Source organism: Phlebotomus papatasi, chromosome 1 (assembly GCF_024763615.1).
Source record: "Phlebotomus papatasi isolate M1 chromosome 1, Ppap_2.1, whole genome shotgun sequence".
Taxonomy (NCBI): domain Eukaryota; kingdom Metazoa; phylum Arthropoda; class Insecta; order Diptera; family Psychodidae; genus Phlebotomus; species Phlebotomus papatasi.
In genome coordinates, this window is record NC_077222.1 from 93,827,272 (window position 1) to 93,846,059 (window position 18,788).

The window sequence follows — 18,788 nt, forward strand, 5'->3', positions numbered from 1 at the left end:
TCTCTCAGTTTATGCCGTAGGTCTGTCAAGGCACTTACAGAGCTAATAAATAAGTAAAAGTACTGTTTTTTTTTCGAAAATTGGCCAATGGACAGCAATGCTGAGCCGGCAACGGACGCATTGCATGGAGTGTGAAGTTTGAATAACGATTATTGTTATTATTACTAAATATTATATTATTTAGTATATTAAATTAATATTTTTATATTTAAGTAATTTTTTTCAAAAATAATAAGTATAGCCTTAACTTAACAAGACTTAAACTGCGCACAGCAAAAAATTATTGGCAGACTTCCAATGTAAATTTACATAGATATCTAATAATTGTAAACAAAATACAAACAATTGTGTTGTTATGAATATATTCGTATGTGATAAAAACAGGGAAGTAAGAGTTGACGGAGGTTCCCTAGTTTCATAAAGGATCCCTGCAATACCAAGGGTTGTTAGTATTCTCATGGGTTCTCGAACTTACATACAGGTTTCCCGGATTTCCCGACGGTTTTGGGAGCTTCTGTAAGACTTGAAAGATCTTAAACATTTCTTGAATTCATGAGAATTCTCAAGAACTTCTCGCGAATACGCAAAACTCTCGGAAACCCAAGCAATCTTTCAAAAGTCTGAGATATTTTCGAGAATCATCGGGACGAATACTAGAAAATTCTTGACATTTCCGGGTGAATTTCTCAAGTTAGCAAAGGTTACCGAGAGTCCAAAAATTTACCAGATTCCCCCTGTCGACTTCCGAAAATTTCTCAGGTTTTCGAAGAATTTCATATAGGCGCCTTGAGAGTTTTCAGGAGAGTGCTTATGTACAAAAATCCTAACTTTTCTCTTTATTTCTAAAATAAAGTAAGTTTGAATATTTAGGTTAAATATTTTATGTCAAATTTAAATTTTACAAAATCCGATTAAAAGGTTAATATTAAAGGTACAAAAATCTATTGTAGAGAATAATTTAATTCAGATTTATTTTTGTTTCTCTTATTTTTTAGCTTCTAAAAGATCTTTACATTTTTTTCATTCTTCTATACCTTTACATACATAGTCTAAATGGATGTCAGGCAGAATTCCAAAAAATAAAATCAGGAACGCCAAAAGCCCGAACGCCTCGAACCCTAAAATCTTAAAAGCCAAAATCCCGAAAAGCGAAAATTACAAAGAGACAAAATTCCGAATGGGTCAAGATCCCAAAAACTAAAATTCCAAAAAGTCTAAATCTCTAAAAGACAAAATCCCGAAGGCTCAGATCCCAAAAGCTAAAATCCCGATAAGCCAAAATCCCGAATGTGTCGAAATCCCGAATGGGTCAAAATCCCGAAAGCCAGACTTTTGAATGGTCAAAATCATGCAAGGGACAAAATTATACACTGGATAATATTCCAAAACACAGAAGATTTCCCTTTGGCTTCATCTAGGGAGGGTACCATCGTAGGAGTAATTATGATACTTTTAAGAATTCAGGATTTTGGCTTTCGGATTTTCGTCTTAGAATTACATAAACTCTCAACGATAAATATTTAACAAAAAAAAACATAAAAATAAAAGACTTAATTTTTTTTTCTAGGACAAAACCAATATTGGGAAAACTTTCTTAAAATTCGTAAAACCACAACATCAATGGTTTTGCTAATTGTTGTTTTTGTGGTCAATATACGAGACTTACTAATTCATGCATGTGTCTCTTAAAATAGTCGTCAATCAGTTCCGAGAATTTTCAATCGTTGTTGTTCTCTGACTAATTGTGACAACACATCAATCGAAGCTCTTTCTCACCTGAATTTCACCTGAAAAAACCCTGCCCTGAATTGCCATTAAAAGAAGAGAATGAGAGAGCCCCTGAGATAAAAGGTGTATGACTTATGATTAATCTTTTGAGGAATCGTAAATTAAAGCCAAAAATGCATCCTCCAATCTGAGGTCCCCTCCTGAAAATGAGAAATGATAAATAAGTGACGAAAAAAACACTTTAAGGCACCATATAGTATCAAATAATAATAAATTTATTTTTATATGCAAGTTGGAGGATGGCGCAAAAGGGATTTAATTTATGATAGTTGGACCTTTTGAAATGATTTAATATCATTTTACTGTAAGGGGCTACCGTCCTCCTAAAGTGCCTGAAATTTTTACATCTTGCTCTCTCTCTTCATTCGATCTTTCATGCAGAAATATGCTTGACATTGAGAGATTTTCAGCAGTAGGAATCTCGCCATGATTTTAGCCATGGTCTTAAATTGTGCGCGCATCCCTTTCGACCATTCTTCAAGTTGGTGGATACCTCATATTGTGAGCCAGTGAGCCAATTTATAAGGCACAGCAGGAGATTGGGAACGCACGCGTGCAATAATGTCGAAAATGCAGCAAAAGCATCAAAATTTTTCTCTCACAATGCAATAATTGCCGAAATTATGAAATTTTATGTTGAATCGGCCATCCATTTCTTTTTAAGCCCAAGCACACGATGGGGGGAATAATTCAATTACTGCACGAAACTTTCTTGGATGGGATCATGTGGAGTGAAAAAGTGAGTGAAATTGTGGCGTTATTCGTTTAAAAGAAAGATACCTGGCCAGGATGACACGATGATTCTTGGCAATAATTTTATTCAGCAATAACTTGGTCAATTTTATGGGTTCATCCACTGGATGCAATAAATGGTTGGGGATAAAAGAGCGTGAGATGAGCGAGTGAGTAACAGATGTCATGCAGAAAACACGTTAAACATGATCATAAATAATTTCTTCATATTGTTTACTGTGAACTTTTGTCATCTTTGCCTCTTGTCTCGCGAGACTTTTGCATATATAGGTGCCTTTGTGGCCCGAGAACAGTGGAGTGTCCCTTTGGACTGTAATCCCTTGCCAGATAAAAGACGCCTTTTGTTACTCTTAACAATTCATATATAAATTAAAGCTGGAAATGATGAAGATTTCCAAAATTGCGTGGGCTTCACCCACGCCACGCGACTCAGCTGAGTGTAAAGTGTGCAAGAATTGAACACTCAGTTGGGGGGTTAGTCATCTGAAGGAAATTTGTCGGGCAAATTGAAGGTTGTGTCAATTCGGGTACGCTATAGCATTAAAAAATGAAATTCAAGCTGAAAGAATATTCATAAGATCTGTAGCGGGGTATACTATAACAGTATAGCAAAGTCGTATTAAAAATTTTGAATATCTTTATGTGATAAATTCGGGAAAACTATGGGAAAGCGTGCTATATTTATGTCTCAATCATTTTAAAATTTTTGGAAAAGTCCAGTGAATAAATTCAAAGGCTATATTGGCTACTAGCTATTCAATTTTAAGTTTACTTCTTATAAACAGAATTATCTAAAAATGTTTGATCAAGCGATCAAAAATTTTGTGATTTCAAGCAATCGGAATCACGTAAACAGATTTCGGGAAAATTTATAAAAACCGTATAATTTTTAAAAATTCAACTTTACTTAAAATTGAAACATCTCGAGAACTAAGGTACCGTTTTAGAAATTTTATTTTTTTAAAATTCATACTCAAAAGGCTCTATAAAAATATCCAAAAATTTTCCAAAAAGCAAAATAGTATTTCGAGATAAAGTAAAAAAAAAAAATAATTTGGAAATGTTCTCAGCTAACCGCGTCATCATCGATCAGCCACTAACAAAGCACTAAATCTTTTCGTTTTAACGAGGATTTAGGTAAGTCTCCAAATTTTTGGGCCTATACGGGCTTCAGACTTAATTCTTTTAGACATATGGCTTTACTGGTTTAATTCTTATCATTCAGGATTTTTGGAAAGAATTTATATTATAGGATTGAATTTCTAATGACAAATGACTTACTAGGCTCTGAAGAAACTAACAAATATGAACATATTTAGGATCTTTCGAGACCTTCAGGATCTAGGCTAAGCCTTTAGTCTGAAAATTGCTTTAGCCACAACGCAATTTTTTCAGACCATAACTTAAACGCTAGTGCCCTAAACACACTTATGACTTAAGCCGAGAGACGACTTAGTGGAAAATTATAGAAATGTAATTTAATCATTATTTCTAAGGGCCTCGACAGACTTGAGGATTAGCCGAGAGACGACTTAGTGTAATTATATACGAAATAATGGTTAAACCGCATTTCTATCATTTTCCACTAAGCCGTTTCTCGACTTAAGTCGTAAGAGTGTCGAGGGCATAATATAATTACGCTAATCCGTCACTCGTCTAATCCTCAAGCCTGTATGAGAGTCACACCTAATTAGCAAATGCAAGTTATTCAAGGAGGTTTCGTGAGTACAAATTGCACTACAAGAGACTATATATTATCCAGGATGAAAGTGTGTATAGGCTGTGGAGAAAGCTTGTAGTCATGCCATAAGCAGAAGATAGAAGAACTGCAAATTATGGTGACTGAGAAGAGACAAAATCTCTGAAGATCGTAAGCCGAATGAAATTGACTCTATTAGGAGTGAAGCAACACCTGTTCGGCAGAGAACACTTATTGGCAATTCTGTCAATATATAATTAATGTGTCTAATAAAATTCAAGTAATATGACCTTTTTTAAATTAATTTTCATTTCTCTATATATAATAATATTTTGTATAATTATAACTAATTATATTGGTTAAAAAGCTTTCGAAGACATTTCCGAAAATATTTTGTGAAACTTCTTAAATCTGTAATGGAACTCAAACGTGGCAATTTGATGATTGATGACGCTATATTTCAATGGGAAGTTGGAAGCAGCTATTGATAGGTCTCTTCAAAACCTGAAAGAAATTAATCTTTTCATTTTTCGAAACATATCTTGGTACAAGGATACTTGTAGTATTTTAAAATGCTTTAGTGCAGCTGTAAAAAAGTTTGTTTAATCGCTAGTAACCGTCCTTAAGGTAGAGAAACAAATTGAACGAAATTTGCGTCATATCTGCAAAAAATTGTCCATGAGACGAGTATATCGCAAACAATCATTAAACAAAAATTTTAAATGGGCCTCTATATGAAGCCTTAAAAAACCCAAAAACAACAAGATTTTATCGACCCTAAAAAAAGTTATAGGGGAAAGTGGTCTGCCTTTGAACGAAAAATGATGTTCAAAATTTGAGATTTTTTTCAGAGTAAACTACAACATGAGTTTTACTTTGCACTACACCAAAAAATTCTCTTGTTCATTAAGCTTCTATGCTTACCCTATTCAGGACTCGCAAGTCCTCAGTTTTTCCTGGTAAGGAACTTGAAAATGTGATGTCGATATATTCAAAGGCAGCCTGCATGGTCTGCCTTTGAATGTGGTTGGGCAGCCTTTGAATCTTAATTTTTCACTGACAATATTAGGGCTGTAACATTAAACGGACCATAATTGATTAGCATGAACCCTAATGCACTCAATAAAACAATCACTGTAGTCAAAAGTCATTATACAACAACATTTTTTACATTTTTCTGAAGCACTATTTTTCACTTGAAAAATTGTAATAAAACACCATTGAAGTTGACAATTATCAGTTTGAAACATCCCGGCCGGAGCAAGATAGCATGTTATAAGTAATTGTATGACATTCGTCAGATCAAAGTAGGAAGTTCTATTCTGCTCCTGGACAGGAAGCTGTCAGATGTTTCAATGTATGGAAAGAGAGGATTCAAAGGCACACAACATTAAGATTCAAAGGCTGCCGCAGAGCAATATTTGAAAACTATTATCACCCACAAAATTTGTCTCATCTGAATCAAAATATATTTGGAGAAATACCATCCAAGAATAACCATCTATGACTCACAATAGAAGATTTGTTCGAAAAATTATTTTGATTATGAAAAAACACATGAATTGTGAAACATCAAAATTACAGTTTAGAGCTCAGTTTCGTTTTTTTGCCCTAGCACCTAGAAAATAAGAGCTACGGTCTGCATTTTTTGATGACTTGTGAGGATTATGAATAGCTATCTAATAATTAATAGAAAAGAATTTATGCTTTAAAGAAAAGTGAAAAAATTACAATATTCAAAGGCTGCCGCATTCAAAGGCAGACCACTTTCCCCTACTCGATAAAGCGAAGAAGTAACTTGGATTGCACATTTAAGGTGCAAAGAATAGGGGAAAGTACTCTCCCTTCGAACGTTCATGCCTTCGAATAACGTGAATTTTCTTTTAGTTTTCCTAAGAAACTTACACATTTCCATTAAATATTAGTTGGTTTATCATCAATTGTTGATAATTCCGTGATAATTTAGTATAAATCTCTTACGAAAAACAAAAAAAATCACATTATTCGAAGGCATGAACGTTCGAAGGGAGACTACTTTCTCATATCGTCTTTTTTTGATGAGAAATAATTTCCAATTGGCCAATTGATCAGAAAAGAAAATGATTGTGTCTACCTGAAGGGAAAATCTCACGATAATTTATACGTTCGAATGACCACCGGATGTCAAAGATTACAGTGTTTGAAGGCCTAGACTTCCATGATGGCAAATTATCGATTTCCACTGGGGTTTTTGGGCCGCACCGTCAATATGAATGCCAATGTGTATTTGGAAATCGTCCCGAAGGGACCACTGTTGCCGTAATCATATAACAATTTCGGTAAATGATTTTAGAAGTTCGAACAAGACTCGGCAAGCGAAACAAGATTGGCTAAAAAACAACGTTTCTTTTTTTCAATTTCAATTCGGCTTGGCCTCAACGGATCCTGGATGCAAAATCACTTGGCTTCTCCAAAAGAGGCAATTGGATTGGTCAAGGATAGGATTGAAAATAGCGAAATGTCGATGAGCTGAAGACAGCCCTTCGTAGTAAATGGCAGGGTATTCGGATTCGGAAGGGGCATTCATGCAAACTACAATGCATTTTCTGACAGACTTAAGATCATGGTTATGTTAAAATAAGATTGTATTGAACAAAACTGATAATATTCTAAAATTTTGATGTATTTACTACCACTTTATCTTTATTTTTAAAAAGAACAAAGATTGAGGATAATACAGCGTTTTAGTTTGTTGCATTTTTTTTTCAGCCACCCTGTATATACTGGGGAACTGCGACATCATCACATATGGGGTAGCACCGAACACTGATTATTTACTTAGACCATACGACATTTTTGTCAGTGAGCAATCACCGCAATAGTATCTAAGAATTCGTTAAGGTTTAATCCTCTGAAGTCTAATATCTTATTAAAAATCGCAGTGTTCGGTACTACCCCATGTGCGGTAGTGTCTCAGTTTTCCTTCCCAGCGAGCACCAAATTCAGCTAAAAACTAGTGTATTTTCAGCTAAATTCTGCTAATCTTAAGAGAACACTCACGATACAGTGCCATTTCCATATGGTTAGCACTTTTAGCTCGAAAACTGATGACCCGTCGATGTATTTTTGCTAACCGACTCAGCAAAAATATGCTGAAAACGCTGTTTTTTTTCTAGAAATAAGAAATGCCGACGTTGAGTTTAATTTAAAGAAATAGTCCGGTAATCGTCGGGAGAAGATTTTGCCCAGAATAAAAATTCCTTTTTTCCAGAGCTTTCGGTGCTCTACGCACCTTCTTCAGTGGTCGAAAATATCTGGCTTCTTCTGGGACTTCGTTTTACTTAGGAACGTGAGTGATGTCTTTTTTGGATACACACTTTGGGACTTCACAACGATATTTTTTTACAATTTTTAAATAAATTACATTTCTCCTATGCAGTAACACTTTCAGAATAAATGAAATTAATTTTGTTTTTATGAAAATATAGGGGAAAGTGCTCTCCCTTCGAACGTTCATGCCTTCGAATAATGTGAATTTCTTTTGTTTTTCATAAGAGTTTTACACAAAATTTTCACGGAAATATCAAAAAATGATGATAAGCCAACTAATATTTAAGAGATATGCGTAAGTCACTTAGGAAAACTAATAGAAAATTTACATTATTCGAAGGTATGAACGTTCGAAGGAAGAGTACTTTCCCCTACCCATCCAAAAGGTGTGCCAAAGGCATTAATTCCTGTTTTCAATAAAATTAATGACTCTTGATTAAAACTAGGGTGTTTCATGTAAATTAAAAACATGGCTTATGATCCTGAGTATGACCTACCCTCTTAACCAGAAACCAGTGCAATAATAGTCTTTTCCGCTGATTTTCCTCTACATTTCGTGTCATGTACACTCACCGTTGTACAGCCCATAATTCCATCCAATACTGTTTGTCATACCTCAACCTCCTCAACAAGACCCTTCTTTGCGATATTGTTCCAAGGAGCAATACAAACTGTAACAATATGTTGATCAGGGAAAAAAAAGCAGAGGTATGCACACGAGACTTGCACACGCTTTCTCAGATGGTTCCCTCGCATGTCAACCTAGGGATCCCATAAGCTCCGGCTATTGTTGACTTTAACATAATTTTCTGGTACAATACCGTGCTTGTGGACATGTGTGTTTCTTCAATGAAGAAATATGTCACAAAAGTATTGTACCACGGGGAACTTTTCACATGTTTATGAGACTTTAGTGGGTAAATCATGTTGCAGACTGGCAATGCTGGAGCTCTGCACATGGTAATTTGGCCTCCGTCGCGAAAAAGGTGTCTCTCGAGCGTAGGCCAGCATCAATGTGGCACTAAAGTGGCCACATGGAAATTAATTAATCTTTGTGCCTCCAGAAACTCATTTTTTTCCACCATCAGCTTCCTTCTCCTTCCTATTACCTTCAATCATTGTAATGTTTAAAAGTACACGAGAATGCTGAGCCGATCCCAGGTTTCTCCTCTCCTGAGCTTCTTAGCACGAGGCAATATTGTGAGTGAATTTATTAAATTTCCGAGTGAAACCTTGTAGGTGAATATTGTCTCCTACAGATTTTAATTTACCTTTAGACACCATTCACTCTCCCTTTGGTATTTTTTTCTTCCACTCGTTTGCTGCACAAAAGCCAGTAATACCATTGTAAAGTGTCTCATAATCCGATCTAATTCCATGAATTCAATTAAAATTTAGTATATCAGAGGCACCAGTCAAATGGGATTTTCGAGTCTTGCTCCAAATGTGACTTAATATATTCATTTCTGTGATGAAGTTTCCTCCAGAAAAAAATATTCCACTATTTCTTGTCCTAAAATGTCTCTTAGTTCTTTTTTTTGCTATAGGTAGCATAAAAGATGCTTTGTGTCAGAGATAAAAAAGAGTTTAGATTTTATTTTAACTGCAATTGGACACGCGCCAGTACCAAAAACGGATGCACAGGTTAATTTTCAACGTTTCTGTACAAATAACTAATCAATCTCACGTGGTATTTACTTGTTTGGGACAGAGGAAGAATTGTACAAATAAAATCCATTGCCATTGTTTATTCAAATGGCATAACATCCGACTCTACTTTCAACCCACAGCAAAGTCCTCCTCTTCAAATCTCAACAAACTTGTGGCTCTCGTCAAGAATTTGTTATATAATGATCTCTTAAATTAAGAGATACCTGCTTCAACGCAAACATTTTTTTTTTCGCCACAACAAATTCAACATTCTTTCCAAGGAGGTTTTGATCTACTTTTTCTCTGGATGGTCACAAAAAAATTGCTGATTTTTCATTGATTCGTGGCACGATGTCGAAATTAAAAAGTAAATAATAAAATTGGCCGTGTTTTAAAAACGAGTAGTTATCGAATGCGCAATGCTTGATCTTGTCATCGAGATACAAAGCCACATTGTATGTAAATCCAGTGCATTTTCTTTTATTGTGCCAACTCCACAATCAGTGTTCTCTCCTTACAATTGAGCGCAAAAAAAAGGCAGATTATACGCATACAAATAATTTCGGGTGAAGAGGACAAGACCTCCACAAAAAGAAATTTTTATTCTGTTGAATAGTTAATCAATAAATTCGGCAATAATGTGAATTGCAGAGACCTTCATGGCATCGTGGCCCATTCATCTGGGATCCACCAATTGATATTTCCATGGTGAACAATTAGACAATGATGCACGTGCGAAGCGTTACGAAGAAATTTGCTGACGAATTGTCCAAAATGGAAGATCTCAATCATGATGCATTTAGCAATGATAAATAATTCTACCGCGATCTTCCCTCGCAATATTGATTAATGATCATTATAGTGACACTTGGAGACTATTAGCCTGAGATGATCCCACCACAATAAAGCCCATAGAAGAGTTCTATATCACAATGCAAAGTGGAATAAATGCATCAGCCACATCCCACTCACGCAACATCATTAAAGTGAGACAGAAAACGAGCATAATGCTTTTAATATTTGCGATCACCAAATGATTGTCTCCTTCTTAGCCTTCACTCCTCCTATATATATTCTAAGAAAATGCAATTGTTGCAGGTTGCTTTTGAGCACAAAACTCATTACAACTCTCTTTGCGGAACGCTCGTCCAAACTCTCCTTGGACAATTGCTGGGATCCCAGAGAATGAATAAGAAGAATGGCCCGTGCCAAATGAAAATGGATGATCATTGTATATGGTTTATTATACACTCCAAACGAGATGATCACGATTAGACTTTTATATTTGACCGAGGTCTTTATTCAGTTACAGAGTTGGCAAATGTCCTGATATCATTTTGTAGATTGTAGATTAGATGCATGGCATCTTAATCTAATTAAGGAATTTCCTTGATCTATCAAATGGATCAAATTGATCCATAATTAAATAAATTAACACATAAATTAAACTTAATATTAAGTTTAAATTTTGATTTTCTCCTCTTTTCTGAAACAAAAATTGGTGAGTATCCTACCTACCGCGGTTTGTCATTTGACTGATTGAGCTAGGAAAAACGACCAAAACCGGTCGGTAGGTTTAGTGTTAAGACTAGGACAACAGAGAGCCCTAATGATAGATAGATAGACAGATTTATCATCATCAGTGCTGTTGTAGATTGCGCTACATTCATTAGATTCCAAATATTCTTCTGTGGCCACCGCCGTCTTAGCATTACTTACCAACCTACTCCAGAGTGAAAACGGTGAAAACAATTTCTCAGGTTGTTTATGCCACATATCCATAGGATGCTCTGTATAATGTTTTTTTATGATCTTGTGATCCTGTGGACGTGTAGTTTACTGTGTGGTTTAACGTTTAACCCAGTTTAACCTCAGAGTAAATAGGGAGAGGACGCCCGAACAAAAATTTTGTGCCAGTTTTCATATAAAATGATTTTTCCCTCACTCAGTGTAAACTGAGTGAGCACGCCACTGGTTATTTGGGAGATGCTCGATCTCCTAAAATCGCCTTGGGGCTAATATTGTATTTAACTTGAAATACAAAATAGACGATTTTTCATGTCTTACGTTTTCTTAGCAAACTTTTTTTTCGAATCCATGGGTTGTTTTTTACGATAATCGGAATTAATTACAGTATTAATTGATATTAATTTCTAAATTCTAAATTTCCCGATAAGTGAAATTCTCAAATAATTTAATACTAATTCTTTCTAGTTTTTTCGTCCGAATCATAATCAGGTGACTATAAAATTTAAAATGTCGATAAAAAACAATTGATAATCCTAAGCCTAAAGGTTGGTGGTGAAATTTTGATGATGAAATAATGTACACCAACTCGGCATAATTTAGTTAGATAATATTTATTTAGTTATAAAAAAATAGTGAATTTTCGTTTTAATAGATTTTATTGCAAATAGTAATTGATGTTAAGTTTTTTCACATAATTTCAAAATGCAAATTTATGATAAATTTAACTTATGATTAACTTATGATTTAATTTATGATAACAACTCTTGTGAAGTTTCTAAAATTATCGACGTTTTTAATAAAATCCATAATTTGATATTTTTCCTCTATATAATGTAGAACACTCTTAACAGTTTCGTCGAGGTTCCTGAGCGTTGTTGAAATACACAATTTCTCATTCCTCTCCAAAAACTGGTCCATCAATTTCTTCTTCAGCGTCTGACTCTGCCGAAAAAAATTGATATTTGATTGACCTAAAATATATTCAAATTTTTGCAAATTAAATTTCTTTAAAAGGTTTTAAAAGCCAAAATTGACGGTTTTTATGTGTTTTTGTGCGACTTTTCTAATAAATTGATTTACTTGAAATTTTTAGGGGTTATTACATATAGCTTGAGGAACACAAAAATATTTTTTATTTCAATTTTGAATACAAAATGGCGGCGCGGCAATGTTCGCATTGAGGGTAGAATTTTTTACGTTTTCCGCGACAAACAGTAGAACTATAGTAGTAGTCATTTTCATCCAATTAACTAGAAATTGTTGGGGTACCTACCTAGATATATAGCCTAGTACATTGATTTTTTAAGATTGATAAACAATTACATTTATTATAAATAATTAAGTCATTTTTTAGATGAAAAACTATGAGTTTTTTTTAAAGGTTCTGCCAAAACCGCAAAAAACAGTATTTCTGAATTATTCTATGTACTTCACTAGAGAATCTGTCTAAGCAGCTACAGATCTGTATAAGCAGATTTATTAGAAAAATCACTAAAATCACAAAACACACGCTTCTTTTAAGCGTTCTCCTAGATATAACGCGTTAATTCATAATTTATTATTTATTTATTTAATAAAATTATTAATATGAAATATTGCAGCAAAGGATAAAAACAATAATATTATTTATTATTCCCTCTCCATTCCGAATAGTTTCAGATAATGTTTTTGTTACTGGTAAATATCTTATGTATGAACTGTCCTCCATGTTCAGGGATAATATGTTCCCACGATGGTAAGTTGAGGAGTCGATGTGTTGAAGATATCCTTTTTCGCTTTTTTTATGATCTCCTGTAGATAGTTCATTACTAAAAATGGACTGTGATTAGCATTACAGGCTAAAATTTGTTCTAAATTTTTGGAAAGCGCAAATAGAACTCAACTGTTATTACCGATATTATATTTTTATTGCTCAAATTTTGCAGAATGAGCAATAAAAAGAACATTCTTTTTTATATGTTTGAATATCTGGGTGCTAAATCATTAAAGATAGGAACTTGGGACCTTCGGCGGACCCTCCCATAACTTGACCCTGGGACCAGTAATATGTTCCTTATTTTCCCCCACCACCAATGTATTTTTTTTGGGATTGCTCGAAAACATGTCGTGCGATTGTTTTTTCAATTTTGGATTACTTTTAGAGATTACCCAGGCGGACATTCTACCATACACCGTTGAATTATTCCTAATGAGCCCGATCACAAGTAGATTTTGATTCTCCAATAGTGTCTTGGATGAAAGGTAAATGGAACTCTATTTGCACAAAAAGTCGTTGAAGTTCGAAGAATTCAAATTCAATTTCGAATTTTCAGACTAAATTTTCGAACAAGGTGGGGAAAATTTATGTAATATTGCACTAAAAAGCTGGCAAAAGAGTTACTCAGTGATTATGGAGTGATTAAATACTGGGGCAAGAAGAATAAACGTCGTTGTTCTGTTTTTTTCCTCACAACAATGTGAAGACCGTCACATTTTGACACTTGAGCACTTCGAAATTCGAACAGGATGTACATCATCCACCTTGCGGAATTATCAAGAAGTAAGAAAGTCTCTTTTTTGGATCTTCAAATAGATTTTCGAATTTTTCAAGATCTACTTCTGTACGGAAAGAATATCGATTTTTCAAGGTCAAAAGTTAAAAAGAGTCTAAAGAGCGCATTTATCAACCGAATGGGGTCATGTTTAGACTCTTTGGAAAGGTCTTGAACTTTCTGAGAAGACTGAATCGGTTGGAACCGGTTATGAACCGGGTTATATACCGATAACTAATTTTTATGAGAAAATCAATTGTATTAATCCTAAAATATTTTGCGCGATCTTATGGGTGATTTAAATTGTAAGTATGGCTCAATGAAAAATAAATTTTGAAATGCTTAAATTTATGAGCATGACACTTTCCTTCATAAATTGGATCTTTGAAAAACTAATTTATGCGATTTTTTAGGGAATAGAATTTCATTTCAAACAGATTTCTTTTGTTATATGTAAGATAAAAAAGCTTAATTCAAAAGTATAATTGAGTTGTTTGCTTAAAAAAAGAACTTTTTGTCTCGTTGTAGTCTTTGCTTTAAACTGTTTTGAAGATTTTTAAACATTTCAAGTTTTTGCTTAAAAAAACTTTTTGCCCCGTAAAAGTTTGCACTACACATAATTTTTTTCTTAAAATTGAAAAAAAAATCTGTTTAAAATGTGTAAATGAAGTTCTTCACCCTAAAATAGTTTTGCTTCATTTATCTGTAATTAATAAAGTAATTCAAATATCCAAGTTATAAAGAACATTTTCATGCCTATAAATTTCAGGATTTCACAACGGTTTTTTTTTTTATTTGATCCATATTTGAAATCTCACAACCGATTTAAATCACACAAGATCGCCCAAAATAACTCAGGAGTAATACAATTGATTTTCTAATATAAATTAGTTATGGTTTATAAACCGGTTCCTAACCGAACCAGTTCAGTCTTGTCAGAAATTCTAAGACCTTTCCAACAAGCTCAAACATGTTCATAAATACGCTCTCTAAAGCTTGATCCTGCAAATTCGTTATTAGGAATGATTCAACTGTATTTTCGTACATGGTCAAATTTCCGCCCGGGTAATATCTAACATATCCAAAATTAAAAAAAAATCACACGTTGTGCTTTCGAGCAATCCCCAAAAGAAGGGGGAGAGTAGTGGGGGAAATGAAGAGCGTATTAATGGTCCCAGGGTCAATTTACAGGGGTCCCTCGAAGGTCCCAAGTCTCTATCTGTCACCATTTACCCTCTAATTTCGATTGACAATAAAACGCGAAAAATAAGAATTTTTTAAGACATGCGTTCCTCAACTTATCAAAGACTAGACCTCAATTTTAGTTCTGAACATTAACAAGAAGTCTTTACAAGAAATAATTGTGGTACATAAAACATTTGCCAATAAACTTTCTCTTAATTCCATTTTTTTCCCAAACGACTTCATTCGGAACGGAGTATTATTTTTGGTTTTATTATTGTTTACTATTCTTATTGTCATTCTTATTGTTAACTAAAAAAAATCATCTGAACTGAAATGTTCTGAAGAAATTTCAGAATTAGTTATCAGAAATCAGAAAACTTTGCTAAAGAAATAAATTAAAATCTATAAATAATCTACTGAATGCACATTCAAAGACTATAGTGTTATTTTTTTGTTTGCAGACAAAAGAAACAATTAAAAAATGCATCTACCAATGGGATTGTGCCTTTTCTGTAGGTAGTATCTTTTTCTGCCTTTTCTGGATTTTGCAAAAATTAAATCTTTTATATCGAAGTGCATGTTGCAGATACGGCTTTTACCTATGCCTTTCGAAAAAGCCAATTTGAGAATGGTAATTCACAATTTTTTTTTTCTTTAAATTTTTGGGTAGCTGAAAAATCAAAAAACTTTCCGCAATCATTTAAAAAAAATTAATATTTAAAATCAAATAAACAATATTATTCAAATTAATAAAGCCAATATTATTACTGGAATTAAGATTCTAATACCAATAATACATAACTAGAAAGAATCTTGTGAAGCACACTGTTGAATCACACAAAAGTTATGTTGCTCAGGTATCACCAAAAATTGAAAATTTTCGTGACTACGTTACTGGATCACTTCACGGTTTTTTTCACCGTTAACTCGTTAAAAAATAGAATTCCGGTCCTGAGAGCCTACCATTTAATAGAGGATTATATCCTCTTCTTATTGTGGAAGAACTTTTTTTTTATGGCGGCCTTTGGAGGGTGGACAATTAAAAAGAATCTTCTTGAGGTACTCACATGGGAACACTCTCATATATCCCAACACACGAGCTATTTTCACAATTTTTCACACAGCACTTCATTCTAGACTATAGAACAAGAATTCTAACTCTTGTTCTATGGTTCTAGGAGAATTATTCACTGATATTAAACCACACACCAACACGACAAGAAAAAGAAAAACAATGAAAAATTCATTGCTTCAGAACACTTGATTTCATTTCAGTTTTTGAGGTCGCTTCACTGGCTCCTTAGGAAAATGCTCAACTTGTCCCATCCGTAGTATTATATCTATGAGTTTAACCCTTTAAGGATGCGTAGGACACCGGCATCTTTAATACAAAACCATTTTTCTGATTAAGAGCAGAATCACATTAACAGTAAAATGCTCACCGTATTTCGTTAATTTACGCATTTTCATTGCAATTCTTTTGCAAATTCTCAAATACCGTATTACCTTATCTCATACTCGGTGGCACTAGGTGAAAATAATATAATAAAATTTTAGAAATAAAACGAAAATGCGATAAATGTTGAGCAAAAAAAAACTGTACGATTATTTTCTCTTACAGTTTTTTTTTGCTAACCGTATATCGAATTTTCGTTTTATTTCTTAAATTTTCTTATATTATTTTCACCTAGTACCACCGAGTATGAGATAAGGTAATACGGTAATCGTGAATTTGCAAAAGAATTGCAGTAAAAATGCGTAAATTAACGAAATACGGTGAGGCTACGGCGAGCATTTTATTGTCAATGTGATTCTGCCCTAAAGAAACTTTTTTAGTCATCTAAATAATTAGAAAAATTGTCTTCGTTTTTGGAACACCGGTATACCACTCGTCCTCAAAAAGTTAAAATTTCAAAATAGGCGAGTATTCTGAAAAAATGTTAACTAAAAATGATTAATTAGAAGCAATTAATTCTTAGACTGATAAAATTCAGTATTTCTGCTTGTAGTATAGAAATCGGTTATCTTCGTAGACGTGACAAAGCCTCCAACGTGAAAATCGTGTTAGAGTCTTATGCTACCCAAGTCTAATCTACAAATGCTTAAATTCGAAACACTCTTAAAATAAGAACAAAACCATCTCAAATATTAAGCTAAGCTTGGTCAGATGGGATCTTAAACTGACTGAGATCTGAAGCTAATACGTGCTTCAGACCTAAGGCTTAGCCGTATGTTTTAACTGCTGTATTTTTTCACGAATAAAGATTTTTTGAATCAAATTAACATAGGATTGAATTATTAAGGGAAAATGATCCATTAAATTCTGAAAAACCAATAAAATTGCTAGCTATCTAAGATGTTGAGACCTTCGGAAACTGAACTAAACTTCAAGTCTGAAGACTGCTTAAGCCAACCTAACTGTTCTCATTTCTTATCAGTCAAGAGTTTTTGGAAAAGAAAATAATTTTATATTAGTTTATTAAGGCCAAATCGACCACTCAGAATATGAGTCGAACAACTCGATTTTTTACAAAATTCTTTTTATTTCGCTTTTTGGATACTTCTTTATACCCTCTACTTTCCCTGTGAATATTATACTCGCAAGATAATTATTTTCAAAGTTATAGAGATTTTAAATTTCAAATCGCTGTCCTGTAAAATTTGTCTACTGCGAGTTATTCGTTTCTATTCTGAGCGGTAGAAATGATCTATCAGAATCTGAAAACCAAATGAAATTTGTTGCTATTTAGGATTTTGAAATCTTTGGGAACTAAGTTAAACCTCTAGTCCGAAGACCGTTTAACAATCATTTCAATACGTTCTAGAAGCAGATTAGAGTTATTGGAGCAGTAAAGAACAAGCATTTGTGGGATTAAAATAACCGAGTACTTGAAAAACGGGCATTAGGTGCCTACTAGTGGTGATACAGGAGTCTACGACAAGATTCTTGATAAGGGTGTGTTAACGTATTCGTAGCTCAAGATCAACTGATTATCTGCACCGAGAATTATACTGCCAGAAGGCATGATCGCTGTCTTCTTTAAATATGCACACTCTTTATCTTTGGGCCCAAATAGGCTCAGTTTGAAGCAGGAAATAGACGGAGACACTGAACCTTTCTTGATTTTCACCTTTCAACCTTTCTTGATAGAAGGGTTTTTTTTTCTAAAAATTGTTCAATTGAATTTTAGACCTGATGAAGAGAACATCAATCCTCGAAACGTCGTAGAGAATAAAATTTTGAAAATCATGAAAGGTTCAGTGTCTCTGTCTATTTCCTACTGTATTCTGTCGAACCGAAATTCTTCTGGCTCAATTTGATTTTAAACTGCCATACACTTAGGGATTACGACCATTAACTATCGGTCTTTCACATGAATTTCCTTTACCTAATCCATTACTGGCAAAATTTACAGGCTAAATATTCTCGAGGATCAGCCTGAGTCTATTTGGACCCTTCCACTCAGACTAACTAACAATTCTTTGTACAAAAATACATTTGCTATCGAAACAAAATTCGCAAACTCTTACTGGATCAATTAATACGGTTTAAGGAAATCCTTGGAACTTGTATCATGACCCATTAGCACCCCATTCTGTGCAATTTGGGATACGAAATTTGAACATTTCTCCTTACAAACAGGAAAAAGCATTTTGTAAAATTGTTTGTAAATATTTGTAAGTTCCTACTGGAGGCTTACAAAATGCTCGTATAAATCGGATAACCGGAATAGCCCAATAAAAAGTTCGTAAAAGTTTGTACATTTTCGCAAAAGAGCATTTTTGTAAATATACAAGCAAATGTTTATAAAATTTGGTCATTAGTTCGTAAAGTTTTTCCAGACAAACAAAAATGTACAAACAAATGTTTGTGAAATAAGTACAAACTTTTAAGAACTTTTTTGAGAGTTATACAATTCATGAGTATGTAAGTCTTGAGTAGGGATTCACAAACATTTAAGAACTATTTTACGAAATATTGTTTTCTGTGTATGCAAAATATGAATATGTTAATTTGAACTAGATCAGTGCATCAGTTCAATGATCTTGCATCTATTTTACCTTCAACTCTATTACCTTCTTTGCAAATATAAATCCATTCCATCTGAGAATCACTGAAAATG

At 33.7% G+C, this 18,788-nt stretch overlaps 1 protein-coding gene across 1 annotated transcript in view; it reads left to right on the plus strand.

Annotated features, from left to right (window-relative positions):
* The first annotated feature begins 583 nt into the window (after positions 1 to 583).
* Positions 584 to 18,788, plus strand: part of LOC129809774 (OTU domain-containing protein 7B-like) — a 142,609-nt gene continuing 124,404 nt past the window's right edge. Inside the window, exon 1 of the mRNA XM_055859858.1 lies at positions 584 to 591. The gene's annotated coding sequence lies outside the window, so the exon portion shown is untranslated. The remainder of the gene's footprint in view (positions 592 to 18,788) is intronic.